This window comes from Pongo abelii, chromosome 12 (genome assembly GCF_028885655.2).
Source record: "Pongo abelii isolate AG06213 chromosome 12, NHGRI_mPonAbe1-v2.0_pri, whole genome shotgun sequence".
Classification (NCBI taxonomy): Eukaryota; Metazoa; Chordata; class Mammalia; order Primates; family Hominidae; genus Pongo; species Pongo abelii.
Genome location: NC_071997.2, coordinates 22,323,408 through 22,338,667, shown reverse-complemented (window position 1 = coordinate 22,338,667; position 15,260 = coordinate 22,323,408). Strand labels below are relative to the sequence as shown.

The 15,260-nt window shown below is 37.2% G+C and overlaps 1 pseudogene; it reads left to right on the top strand.

The window, feature by feature from the left end:
* The window catches only part of LOC100441943 (putative ankyrin repeat domain-containing protein 20A2), a 41,571-nt pseudogene that overhangs the window by 17,031 nt on the left and 9,280 nt on the right, over nucleotides 1-15,260 (top strand).

The window sequence follows — 15,260 nt, the reverse complement described above, 5'->3', positions numbered from 1 at the left end:
AATCATGCTCTTTGACACTGTTGACTCATCACACCTGTTCTGCTAACAATACCATTTTTACTCAATCTCATAGGGTTTGGCTAGGATGACTTGTATACTGCAGATTACTTGTAGATACCAAAATTTAATAAATTTATTCTTCTTTGCATTTAATAAAAACAGAGAAGTAACAGTTCTTACTGCATTAATTACCTACCAATAGGTATAATGAATGTTAATTCTAATAAGGTCCCAGGCATGCTCCCAAAGGAATTCTTTGTAACAAAGCATCAGTCTTATGCTTTAAAAAAACAAACCAAACCAAAACAACAACAACAACAACAAAAATAGGATCTAAAGCATACACACAAGTGTGCACAATTTTTTTTATGAAGGTAGAGTCTTGCTGTGTTTCCCAAGCTGGTCTCAAACTTCTGGGCTCCTCAAGTGATCCTCCTGCCTCATCCTCCCAAATAGTTTGGATTAGAGGCATGCATCACTGTGCATTCTTATGCTTGTTAATGTTCTGTACATTTATTACTGATTTAAAATGCATTTTGCCTTTTTCTTTAACAGATGTTGGAAGTTCTGATGAATCTGCAGTCAGTAGGATTTTATAGATTTTAAAAATTATGTTAACTAGGGAAATGTAGATGGAAGAAACTAATATCTGTTGAGTGTTATATTCTGGGCTTGACATCCTAATATGTTCTATGCATTTATCATCTCATACAGCCATCACAACATCTGTGTTCCTATAACCTACTGTTTATTAAATAAACAACTGTGGATTAGAGCTGATTAATTGCCTCATCATCCCACAGTTAACAAAGTAGCTGGCCTACAGTTTGACCGTCAGCCTGCCTGCCTTCCAAATCCCTTCTCTTGCTCCTCAGCATAGATTGATAGATATCTGTGCAGCGCTTGGATCAAGGTATAGGTCTGAATCAGATTAATGAGATTCATTAATTAATGTCTAAGTTAATGAGAGTTTAAACTCTCATTTAATGTTATCGTTAGAATGTGGTTAGTCCAAGAGTTTGTCCTAATAAATTTGACAATTTCAGTGGTAACCAGTATCTTATTTTTAGCATCAAAGGCTTTAGGGCAGATCTTACTTAGCTTTGGCCATAGGACTGTAAGTTTTACAAAGCAAGTTAGGCAAGTCTTAGAAATTATTTGACATCCCAGGTTTGTTTTCCATTTAGGCAAGTATTTCTGCTTACTTCCATAATACTTTTTTTAGTCTTGTTTCTTTTTCCATGAATTTTCTATAATCTTGTCTTGATTTTTTAAAACTTTCTTCTCTGCTTTTCTGGTGCTTCTTTTATTCTATTATCTTTTCAAATTCTGCTGGCTACGTATTCCCAGTTTTCCTACAGACAGAATCAAAAGCACACAGAATTACAGAATTTTAAGGAATCTTAGAATGAATTAAAATACTTTCTAGTATTTTCACGTGTTGAACATTCTGGTCAAGTGATTCTTTAGATAGAGAATTTGAGACTCAAAAAGATTAGGATTGCTTTTTTTTTTTAGACATAGGAATTGGCAGAAATGAGATTTGCACTCATTTTAAAGCCCAGTACTCTTCCTTCTTTTTATATCCTATTGGCGTGTGTTTTAATAATACAAACGGGAGTGAGTCTGGTACACCCAGTGGATAGAATGAGTGTGGAATTAGCTAGTGAACCCAATGAAAGTGTGTAAGAATGGAATGAGTAGGGGAAGGCCAAATTTGAAGAGAAACAATTATCGATCGATAAATTATAAAGATGACAGACACACAAGATGTTGGGAATTATCTAAAAAGGAACGTTAAAATAGAAGGTTCAAGGGAGCTCTAAAAAATTTGCTCCTTTTTTTTATTTATCAAGGACTGACAGACTTGAAGATTTTTACTGAAAGATGCTAAAACATTTTGAGACACTGGGAGGAGTGTCTACAGCAGATAGAAATGTGGTGTCATCTACTTCCATCCTGACTTACAGAGGGGTGGCTTAGAGCCCCTGGAGTACTAAGGGGCTGGAGATTGCTAAACTACATAGATCTGTGGCCCAGGACAGGTACCTCCTCACCTCTGCCTCTTTTCCCAATTCACTGATGTCCTTCCCATGTCCATGTAGGCTGGGTCAGGGGCATGATTGGCTGGCAAATCAGTCATGAAGTTCAGTTGGGTAGTTGGTAGTGTGTCTAGCTGGGGGCAGGTGATGGAGACTCCAGTTAGCTTGTTTTTCAGGAGCAGGGATATAGAGGGCTCCTACACTTGGACATTTGAGGCCATCCTTTCAGGAATCTGTGCTTTCATAGACTGAAGATGTGAAGATTGGAGACTTCTGTGGAGCCCTGCAGGAGTGGAATCTGGAAGTGGGAGCCCATAGGAAGAAAGATATTCAGATAGTACTTAGGGAAATAGAGGTATAACTATCAGGACTCTGTTTTTCCAGCAGTCTCTCTCCTTGGGTGTCTGAGTGCCTATGAAAATTTTTAAGGGCTTGCTAGTTTATGTGGATCTGAATAAGGTAGGTCCTATAGAGTGAAAATAATGGGATTTTATAATTGTTAATGTTTTAATCTTTCTGGGAAAAGTATTCTCAATAAGAACATACACCTGTGTTACATGACTTTTGTACATTTAGCTTTCATACATTTCAAATATTGCAGGGGATTACCTGTATTGATTTAGGGCAAAGGAAAGCAATAGGACCTTCCTAAGTGGGTTCCATGCTGAGGAATTAAGACTGCCATTTTGAAGTGCTGCAGATTAATCTTTTAACCAGAGATTGATCATGGAAAAGAGACAGTGGATCTTTCTACCTTGTTTTAGGTCATCAGTTTTCTTCCAGTTTAGGTAGCAAAATTTATGCCATCCATTAATTGAATTTTAAGTTCAGCTTCAGGACAGATAATTTGTAAGGACAAATTATTGTCAGGCTCTGCCAATATATTGACTGTCACTATTTGTTATATAGCTCAAGGTTAGTTTTCATTGAATATTTTATAGATTTAGACAGGTGGGGGCAGAAATAGGTAACAAATCTATTTTTAGAACAGAGGACATATTTTAATTATATCAAGAATCATTATTTAATATATAGATTGCTGACCTTTCCCCAGATTATTGTTTCCTTTTTTGAGGGGGAAGCTGGATGGAAACTGGCAGTTAAAAAAATTGTAAAGAAATCAACTTCCTCATTTTCATTGTTTATTTTTGCTCTCAGGCATTTTCGATGAACTGTGTGTGGATTCATTGCCTGCATCAGATGACAAAGACTTGAGTGTTGCTACTAAGGTAAAGTGGTCTCTTGTAAAATTAATTTTCTCACTTTGAATCTAGTTTTGCATAGTATTTGCTTTTCAAATTTAGCAGTGGTTTACCTATCATTGTTTTATGGTGGTAATGGAAAGTTGGTCAGAAAAAAACATACATATGGCTAGTTGATTCAAAAAATGTGTTTAACTTTGGTAACTAACAAAGATAAGTACTGTGACAGGGTGGGAGCTGAAAAAAAAAAATGAACCAGAAAATAAGTAGTGATGGGAAAATCACATTAGGAAATGCTTTCTCCAATAGAGGAAATATGAAATTTGGTTAAGGTTTATTTGGATAAATACTAATACTTTGACTTTTAAATCATATGAGTGTGACTTTCATAATATTTATGCCTGTATAACTCTTCAGTGGATCAAATTATTTGCAGTAATCATGGAATCCTCCTGGTAACTTTTAGTTGCAAAAAGGTTTAGCACATAGCATATAGCTTTTGTTCTTGGAAACTTATTATTTTGGTATCATATAGTTTTTAGGAGAGATTGTTTCTCTACTTATATTATTGGTTCTGTAGTGAGACTAAAATAATGTTAAAAATTGTAGAAAAATATCTGAGTGTGGTGGTGTACACCTGTAGTCCCTGCTACTTGGGAGTTTGAGGCGGGAAGATTGCTTGAACCCAGGAGTTTGAGAACAGCCTGGGCAACATAACAAGACAGTATCTGATTTAAAAATATAAATTGTGGAAATGTAGAAATTTAAATTTATGTTCTCAAAATTTGTATTGCAAAGGGATTTTTGTGTGTGTTATGAGTTGTCCATGAAGAGTTTATATAAAACACTTCATCTAATTGAATAACACGTATTTTGCTGCAAATAACCAGTTCTAGAAGCAGAGACTCTTAATACCAATATGGTAAGACTTTATCATCATAATTTTGTCATTGTAGTTTATTTCAAATATTTACTTGGCCAGGCGTGGTGGCTCACACCTGTAATCCCAGAACTTTTGGAGGCCGAGGTGGGTAGATCACCTGAGGTCAGGAGTTGAAGATCAGCCTGGCCAACATGGTGAAACCTTGTCTCTAAAAAAAATAAAAAAATAAAAAAATAATAAAAGCACAAAAATTAACCAGGCATGATGGTGCGTGCCTGTAATCCCAGCTGCTCAGAAGGCCAAGATGGGAGAATTGCTTGAACCCAGGAGGCGGAGGTTGCAGTGAGCCAAGATCGCACCATTGCACTCCAGCCTGGGTGACAGAGCAAGACTACATCTTAAAAAATAAAATAAAATAAAATAACCACTCAAAGTCTTTATATCATATTCTGAAATTTTGAATGTCAGAAGGTTTTCTATTTAGTTGTTTAAATAATCATTGGAAGCTCCTGCATACCATAGGCTACTGGAGGTCAGTAAACATATTTGTGTGTATCCTGGAGTACCTAGAATACAGTCTTCCATGTAAGGAACATTTTACTTGTTGTTTTTTGAGATGGAGTTTCACTCTGTCACCCAGGCTGGAGGGCACTGGTGAGATCTTGACTCACTCTGATCTCCATTTCCTGGGCTCAGGTGATCCTCATACCTCAGCCATCCAAGGAGTTGAAACAATAGAGCTATGTCACCATAGACCTGTGTCACCATGCTCGGCTGAGTTTTGTAGAGACAGGGTTTTGCCTTGTTGCCCAGGCTGGTCTTTAACTGTTGGGCTCAAGTGTTCTGCCTGCCTCAGCCTCTCAAAGTGCTGGGGTTACAGGCATGAGACATTCAGTCTTAATACTTGTTTAATCTGAATAAATAGACAAATGAAGTTTTATATAATGGAATGTTATAAGTGATATACCTAATGTATCTAACAACTAAATATTGTATTTAAAATATTGCTTACATTTGTATTATTTTTTAATATTTAAGAGTGTATAAGTTTTGATGTGTTATGTTGAGAAATTATGCCATAATTAAAAAGGAAATAAATTAGAAATAGGTCATCAGTAGCAAAGAGGGTTACAACATATTTTCTAGTATCATTCAACTGGAATCTTAACATTGAGATTTTAGATTAACATTTCTTAAGCTTTTTATTAGCCCCAACTCATGTTCTATTAAATATACCTTTTCAAGCCATACAATACTCTTTATTATTATTATTATACTTTAAGTTCTAGGGTACATGTGCACAACGTGCAGGTTTGTTACATATGTATACATGTGCCACGTTGGTGTGCTGCACCCATTAACTTGTCGTTTACATCAGGTATATCTCCTAATGCTATCCATCACCCCTCCCCCCACCCCATGACTGGCACTGGTGTGTGATGTTCCCCTTCCTGTGTCTAAGTGTTCTCATTGTTCAATTCCCACCTATGATGAGAACATGTGGTGTTTGGTTTTCTGTCCTTGCAACAGTTTGCTGAAAATGATGGTTTCCAGCTTCATCCATGTCCCTACAAAGGACATGAACTCATCCTTTTTTATGGCTGCGTAGTATTCCATGTTGTATATGTGCCACATTTTCTTAATCCAGTCTATCATTGATGGATATTTGGGTTGGTTCCAAGTCTTTGCTATTGTGAATAGTGCTGCAATAAACATACGTGTGCATGTGTCTTTATAGCAGCATGATTTATAATCCTTTGGGTATATACCCAGTAATGGGATGGCTGGGTCAAATGGTATTTCTAGTTCTAGATCCTTGAGGAATTGCCACACTGTCTTCCACAATGGTTGAACTAGTTTACAGTCCCACCAACAGTGTAAAAGTGTTCCTATTTCTCCACATCCTCTCCTGCACCTGTTGTTTGCTGACTTTTTAATGATCACCATTCTAACTGGTGTGAAACGGTATCTCATTGTGGTTTTGATTTGCATTTCTATGATGACCAGTGATGATGAGCATTTTTGCATGTGTCTGCCATACATTACCCTTTAGAATTCTGGTGACCAATTCTTTTTCTGGGTGGAAAGTTGATGGAAGCTTCCAGTTTTCTCTCTCTGTTATAATAATGTTCTTTCAGGTAGTGGTAGATGACCATATTTAGCTAATTGAATGTCTTTATAGTAATAAACTCTATCACAGAAGTACTTACCAAAAAACTAATTGCAGCATAAATATTAATTAGTATTATCAGGGATATGAAAGACCAAAAGGCTCTGTTATAGATCTATTTCCCCATGTACTTTATTGTATTTCATGTTGTTTCTTTTCTTTCTTGGCTTAAGCTCATATTTCATTGACCAATTAGGCTTGTTTTTTGTTTGTAGCTCTCTTTGTTCTCACATTTTAAATTGAAATTTTTGGGGAGTTAGGGTCTTGCTCTGTTGCCCAGGCTGCAGTGTAGTGGCATGATCTTGGCACACTACATTCTCCACCTCTCAGGCTCAAGTGATCCTTCCACATCAGCTTCCCAAGCAGCTGGGACTACAGGCACACACCATCATGCCTGACTCCTTTTGGTATTTTTTGTGTAGAGATGTGTTCTCATTATGTTGCCCAGGCTGGTCTCAAACTCCTGAACTCAAGCAATCCACCCACCTTGGACTTGCAAAGGGCTGAGATTACAGGTGTGAGCCACCATGCCTGGGCAACATTGAGACTGATTTAAAGAAATTGATTAGGGCTGGGTATGGTGGTGCACACTGCTTATCTCAACACTTTGGGAGGCAGAAGTGGAAGATTTACCTGAGCCTAGGAGTTTGAGACCAGCCTGGGCAGTATAATGACGCCTTGTCTCTACAAAAATAACAATAAAAACATTAGTATGGCTTGATGGTATGCACCTGTAGTTCCAGCTATTCAGGAAGTTGAGGTGGGAAGATTGCTCGAGGTCAGGAGTTTGAGACCGCGGTGAGCCATAATCAGGCCCCTGCATTCTAGCCCTGGGTTGACAGAGTGAGACCCAGTTTCATAAAAAGAGATTGATAAGAAACTCTTGATGCAACTCATTATAATTTTAAAATGGAAACTAATTCTTGATATTACCTTAGCAGTGTGTTCCCGAGAAAGTGTCAGAGCCTTTACATGGACCTTCCTATGAAAAAGGAAACAGAATAGTCAATGGAAAAGGAGAAGGTGAGAACCGTATTTTATTTAAAAAGTCATTTGATGGAGGCCGGTTGCGGTGGCTCACGCCTGTAATCCCAGCACTTTGGGAGGCTGAGGTGGGTGGATCACGAGGTCAGGAGATCGAGACCATCCTGGCTAACATGAAGAAACCCCATCTCTACTAAAAATACAAAAAAATTAGCTGGGCGTGGTGGCGGGCGCCTATAGTCCCAGCTACTCGGGAGGCTGAGGCGGGAGAATGCTGTGAACCTGGGAGGTGGAGCTTGCAGTAAGCGGAGATGGCGCCACTGCACTCCAGCCTGGGCGACAGAGCGAGACTCCATCTAAAAAAAAAAAAGGTCATTTGATGGAATATTTCTTTGAAAATATGAGCACTAATAGAGTCTAATAGCTAAAGAAAATGTCGTATTAACTGTATAATAAGTAAAGGAGAAGTGAAATGGTGATAAGTTGTGTCTCTAACCAAAGGTCAGAAGTTGATTCTATTGGGAGTACCACTAAAGGAGCTGAGTTATGAGTTCCATTTTAAGATACTGTAAGACCTGAGGCAAGTCAGGAGAGAGAGAAGAGGAAATGAAGAAAGAGAGAGAAAGAATGAGGAAGGCAGAGTGTACATGGAGTAAATTTTAAAAAATGCGGATGTATGTAATGGAGAGGGTTGTAAAGTCAAATTGATCTGTAGAAGAAGGAAGAACAGGGTGTTAGAAATAGGAAGGAAGATAAAGTGAGCTTCCAGTACCAAAATGTGTCAGAGAATTAGAGTAACATTTTCCTTCTCTTGCTGTCATCCTCACTACTGGGGAGGCATTAAAGATTGAGGTACTTTACCACACAGACGTGTGTTTTATCTGCCATAGGTGAACATCACCATAAATGGTCAGCCATGTATGGCTAAAATTTGGTTTTGAAGAAAATGTTGTAACCTCATAGGATAGTACCATATAGGCCAAATTAACATAATTGAAAAGAATAGTTGGGTGATTTATGGAGAAGAAATTAATTAGAGAAGGTATTGCCTGATTAAAAGTTCATTAGAAACATTATGGCTTATAATGTAGTATTAAATTCAGGGACATAATAAGGAAGAAATTGAGGCTAGGCCAAAAAGGGCAATTAGGGTAAACCAATATGGAAGCACATCAGTGTAGAACAGGGCATTCAAATTGTCATGAATTAGTTGAGGAGATTCTGGAAAGTGCACATTCTTATTCAGCAGGTATGGGAGTCTGCATTTCTCATGAGTACTCAGGTGATTGGTGCTGGTCCTTGGACATAGCTCTGAATAGCAAGGGAATAGCCTTCCTTTAGAGAAATCTGGAAAAAGAACCACTGGAGAGCAATTTAAAAAATAACAGAATTTCCTTTTATTTCTGAGCATGATTCTAGCCACAGGGGAAGGAAAATGAGATGAAAAAAGAGATTACAGGTGTATACTACTGCTGAATACAGATGAAAAAAGTGGTCACAATTATCCATAAAAAGCAGTTAGGAAGGAAAGCATCAGGACGACAGATCTAAAAATCACTTTTTCAAAGGAAGAGGGATTGTGAAAGGACATGGAGGGAGGAAAGAAAGACATTTGCTGGGGTCTTGGGGGTTAAAGCCAAGTAAACTTGAGACAACTCACTTGCAGTTGCTTCAGCATATGCCCAGTCTCACAAAAGAGGTTATTGCTGTGGAGGGTACTGGAGGCAGGAGGGAGTGCTAGAATTGGGTAAACCACAGCAGCTCATTTCACTTGATAGCTGTCAGGCCTCAGAGAGAGAAGTTTCACTGACATGAGTGAATAAGATGTGATTAAGTTGCGTATAGATGCTTTGGCTAATTTTTTTTGAGACAGCCAGTTCTTTGATATGATAGCTGTTTTATAAAAGTCCTTTACAGTGTAAGATAATATACCAAACTTGGTTAATTTTAGAAGCAATCATATTATAAAATTCATTCTGCGAATACCAAAATTCTCATTTTCAATAAATACTGCACTGATTTTGAAATATAAATATGTATTTGTATCCAGCAAGTCTGTGGTAATTCAGTGTTTTCTTTTTTGGTAAATATTTTGATATTGGAAGCTTATTCGACATGGTTTATTTGATGTGTTTTATGGGCCACCTTGCACAAATGGATCAAGGAGCTCTAACTCAAGGCCAAATGAGGGGATAGGAGAAATGTAGGTGCTGCAGTAGCCCATGTGGTCATGGGAAAAATGAGTACTTTGATTAGCTCTCATTTCATAAGTGTGTATCCTAGCTGATCAATGTAGAACACTTTCTTTGATGAGAAGTGAATCACACATTCACCTGAACCTGTCATCCCAACTGTGTATTTCCTCAGTGACAGGACAAGGGGAATTTGTTTGTGGTGTGCTGACAGCTATGCCTCTGATGTGTTGAGTTAAAATACTCTGTACATTCACCATCAGCTTTGACATTGATTTCCTCAGGTTTGATTTGCTCCTCTGTTTAGTGGTCCCTTTTCTCCTCATCAGCCCACATATTCACGGTGATATCCATGCTTTTCTATTTTAGGTATAGGCATTTGAAACATAATCTCACTACTGAAATGTAAAGTGTGCATTTTAGGAATGTTATATTCCTATTTTCCTCATTAGGTTTCTGTCATGTTGCTGTCCTAGGCAATGAAAAGAAGAAGCCAAGAAGAACCGTCAAAACCTTAAGTAATTATTTTTGTAGCCAGGCATGAGAATTCAGCTCGATAGTAACACTGCATGAATGTTTGGTTGGCCCTGTCATACTTACATATAATTGATGACATGTCCCTTTTGCTTTGTAGGGTCTCCTGCAAAACATCCTTCCTTGAAGGTAATTAATTATGTATATTTTTTGAATCACTAACTCCATATTGTATAAAATATATATGATTTGTGAATCATTTTCTTTTAAAACCCATTCAGCCTAGCACTGAAATGGAAGATCCTGCTGTGAAAGGAACAGTACAAAGAAAGAAGGTACAGACATTGAGAGGAGGTACATATTCAATACAAATGGAATGCTGGAAATAGTACATTAAATGATTGGAAGTACTCACATTATTCTTACCCCTAATTGTTTGTTCAAAATTGAATGGAAGGCATTGACATAAATGTTATTGTTGGTATCCATATTTGAATAAAAATAAATTTAGAAGCATAAAAAAGATTTTAAAAATGTAAGCTTTAACTCAGATGTTTCTCTTTTAATGTTTTGAATAGCATGAAGTTCTCAGTATAAAATTTTTATACTTGTCAGGGATTCAAAGCAGTGAATTTTGAGACTCTAAGATATTTCCATTGATTTAAGTGCTAGTTGGAGTTCTGATCTTTAGCTAGAGGAAAGCTTTACTTATTAACGTGTCAATTTCTGTTTTAACTTCAGAGGCTTGCTGCTAGTGTTATTACACTGATGATCTGAAGCCAATCAGATGTTCTAGTGAGCAAGACTGTGTGTGTATGTGTATGTATAGGTGTGTGTATGTGTGTGTTTGTGGCATCTTTGACTATTAAAAATGAGGAAAGTAATTATTCATTTATAACTGGTAGACACAGTCTTTTAAAATGGTGATTTTGAGACTTTTTGGTGTTAAGGTTTTTAAAAGATGATTGCATAGAGGCTACCGACATCATAAGTTGGTTGTTTTTCATTTCAATGCCCTTTTGAAATCTTTAACTATATTGTGGTGCTCAGAAATAATATGCAGAATTTTTTATTTGTGTCCTAAAATGGTATGTGAGTGGTTATACACTTTACATACCTTTCTGCCACTTTCTTTGGTGTATTTTGTATTATATTTTCCAGATGTATCCACATTGATATGATTATCTCTGGTTTAATTCATTTTACACTTTTCTTTGCATTCCCTTATACCACTTTACCAAATTTAGTTAGACTCCCCTGTTGCTGATAAATGAAGAAAGAAAGAAAAATAAAAATAATGTCAGATTAAGAGGGCTTTTCTTTAATCAGTTTGTATCTATTAATATTTACTATATGAGAGTTTAAAGTTGAAAACTTCAGAATACAAGCATGCGCCACCATATTTTATAAATGTCCTTAGAACTATGACTCATGAGCCTTTAGCCTATGAAGTTAGGACAATTCATTTCTCTGAAGAAGTTTGCTGTGCTGTTCTCAGAAAAGAAAACTGAAAATAGCAAATGATATTGTCTTATTTGACCTCTTGGACATCCTTGAATTCAACTGAAACTCCTAGAATACTCTGATCAAAATTCAGAACTAATGTTTTGAACAATATAGTTTGTGAATGTCCAGTGATCATGAGCCCTTGATGGAGAAATGACCTTTCAAGTTTCACTTTTGCATTTTTTGCTCTTTTCCTTGACTTGTCTTAAAAGCTTAAATTCAACCGTTTTATTTTTACAGAAACCAGGAATATAACTTTTAAAATATATGTCTGTCCTGTCTCATGGTGTTGTGTACTCTTCAGATCTTGTGTGAACATAGACTTATATGGGAACAATTATGTTTTTTGTTTGTTTGTTTGTGTTTTTGAGACAGAGTCTTGCTCTGTCACCAAGCCTGGAGTGCACTGGCTCAGTCTTGGCTCATTACCACCTCTGCCTCTCAGGTTCAAGCAATTCTCCTGCCTCAGCCCCTCGAGTAGCTGATACTACCTGCACATGCTACCATACCCTGCTAATTTTTTCTATTTTTAGTAGAGATGGGGTTTCAGCACACTGGCCAGGCTGCACTCAAACTCCTGGCCTCAGGTGATCTGCCCACCTCGGCTTGCCAATGTGCTGGGATTACAGGCGGGAGCCACTGTGACAGCTACAAATAAGATTTTTAAGGCTATTATATTTTATACAATTCTTTGGTCTATGTGAATTCTGAAGGTATTCATGCATTGAGGGAAGATTATCTCAGTTTAATGAAAGCAGTTTTTAATTTAATGTATATAAATTTTTTTTGAAGTTTTTGTCTCTAGTACACAGAAACACACAATAATGTCATGGGTATTTGACCTTAATGTGTTTATGCACAAACTTAGTTATTCAAATATTTTCTTATCCCTGAAGAATCTTAATTACTAATAAACAAATTTCTCATGGGAAACAACATATATAATAGAGATAGTTGAGTGATTGAAAGTAAATTGTAGTAAATAACAGAAGCTTAGAACAAGTTAAGTAAACTTGCCTGAGTTAATAGCAATTACAGGACTTTAAAAATACGTTAGACCATGAGGGAGTGGTGTGTTTGTGGGTAGAGGACAACATGGTACTGCTTCAGCGAAGAAAGAATTTTTACAACTTGTTACAATTTGTATTACTATTTACATTCTAATAAATAAAAACTTTATTTTCAGATATTTTAGATTATGTTTCTACTAGTTGAACCATCAATAGTAAGACTTTTCAAAGATTTGGGAAGTTGTGAGTTGATGATAAATATCTGTATCACCATCAGTGATCAAAAATCAGACAGCAACTACAGACTTTGGACACACGAACTTCATAGTTAAAGAAAGGATTAATCTTGGAGCTGTGTTTCTATCAGATAATTATACTCTTCATTACCTGCATGAATCGCAGTTATTAGAGTAGAAAGAGAGCAAAGAAGGGAAAGAAGCATAGAAAATTTTATTCTAGATTACCTCGGTTGGCTTCATGCTACCATAGTTCTGACTTTTAAAAAGTCATTTTGTGGTCAAATGTACTTTGTGCTTACTCCCCTTATGCAGCCTACAACCAAACAGAATGCTTCTTAGCAAGGCATTTGTATTCTTCCCTCAAGGAAAGCAACATATAAATAACAAAGAGAATGAGGAGAAAGAGTAATTTCATTGAGGTTGTTATTTAACATAAATTTGAGTGTGGGTACCATGATTATATTTAGAATTTTGGGACTGGATGGGAAAACCAGCTAGACATCTACAGATTTCCTACTCAAACTCAATGTGCCTTTGTTTAATTTTTACATCTCTAATTTTCCAATTATTCGGTACAACTGTATGCAGTGTCACTAAAAATACCTTCCAAAACCAAATATTAAATAATGCCTATGGCTTTCTGTTTTATAGTGTTGATTTTCCCAATATTAATGGAAACCATTGAGCATTTGCCTTGTGGTGTCTCCTTAGCTGTATTCACACATTCCATCACCTTGTCTTAATGGATAATCATGTACTAGGAGTACGGGTTTTCAGAAGAGCTGTGTCATTTAAAGATAACACAGGAGCATCAAATTTAATTCTGCTAGAACACCTGGTCTACTGATTAACTGCAGCTAATATGGGGTCTACTTCACATACAAGTTAAATTCAGTGCCCTTAATCAGTCATATGATCAGGTCAACAGTAATAAATTATGCAATATTTTTTTCATCCACCCCTATAGTTTTAATTTCTTTTTCCCCTTATGTCTAGAATTAACATTTTGTTTTACAAAACATGATGATAATCTTCTAGAGTAGTGATGACAAGCTATAAATCCAAAGTTTCTTACCTATGCAAATGACTTGTTTCCTTCTATTTTCTCATGAGCTTGGTAGATCCAGGAAACAGAACTTTTAAAACAAAATCCCCATATGTGGCTGGGCACGGTGGCTCGTGCCTGTAATCCCAGCACTTTGGGAGGCTGAGGCAGGTGGATAACCTGAGGTTGGGAGTTTGAGACCAGCCTGACCAACATGGAGAAACCCATCTCTACTAAAAACACAAAATTAGCTGTTCATGGTGGCAAATACCGGTAATTCCAGCTACTTGGGAGGCTGAGGCAGGAGAATCACTTGAACCTGGGAGGCAGAGGTTGCCGTGAGCTGAGATCGTAGCACTGCACTTCAGCCTGGGCAGCAAGAGTGAAACTCCATCTCAAAAAACAACAACAATGACGACAACAACCACCACCACAAAACCCAAATGCATTTCCTTGGCACAGTAAAACTGAAACAGAAAAAGTGTAAAGTAAATACAAGTAACTGAAACAGTTTATATATATTAACTTACTTCACATTTGATAAAATTTGTAAAGTAGTGAGCAGAGTGTATTTCTCCAGGGACCTGGATATATACATTTATTCATTCAATAAAAATTCATTCTTATAATGGCCAGTGATACTTATATCCTAAATATTTCTGAAAACATCTCCTCAGGCCTGCATCATCTTTTCAAGATTGCCTTATATTTTATCTTTGTTCATTTATTTATATGCCTCAGAATTTTATGCTCCTCACAGTATTTAGAGTTAATTATCTCTAATGTAAATAGATCCATGAACCACTCCTGAATACCTAATGTCCAAGCATCTTAAAGCTTTGTATAAGGATTTCAGAAACTGACTTCTGGGTTGGGCATAGTGGCTCATGTCTGTAATCCCAGCACTTTGGGAGGCTGAGGCAGGTGGATCATTTGAGGTCAGGAGTTCAAGACCAGCCTGGCCAACAAGGTGAAACCCCATCTCTAATAAAATACAAAAACTAGCAGGTGGTAGTGGCACATGCCTGTAATCTCAGCTACTTGGGAGGCTGAGGCAGGAGAATTGCCTGAACCCAGGAGGCCGGGTTGCAGCGAGCCGAGATCATGCCACTGTGCTCCAGTCTGGGAGACAGAGTAAGACCTTGTCCCAAAAAAAGAAAAGAATAGGAAACTGTTTTCTGCCCAAATCTCCATCCATAGCCCTTTCCCCATCTGCCTTTTTCTCTGGAATTACTGAGCTGCTGGTAATGGCCCCCTCACCATTCCTCTTTTGCAGAGAAATACATACTCTCTTGGAGGATTCTCTCCCTCTCTTGTTGCTGCCTGGCATGTGCTCACTCTTTCCTGCCCTCTGCCTCACTTAATCTGGCTAACCTCACTCTCTAAGTCTCGGCTCATGCATGATCTTTAGGAAAGCCATCCCTGACAGCTTTTATTTTCCTTCCTTATACCCCAGTGCCTAACACTTAGCAGGAACTCAATAACGAATTATTTAGCAAAATTAAGACTGTTT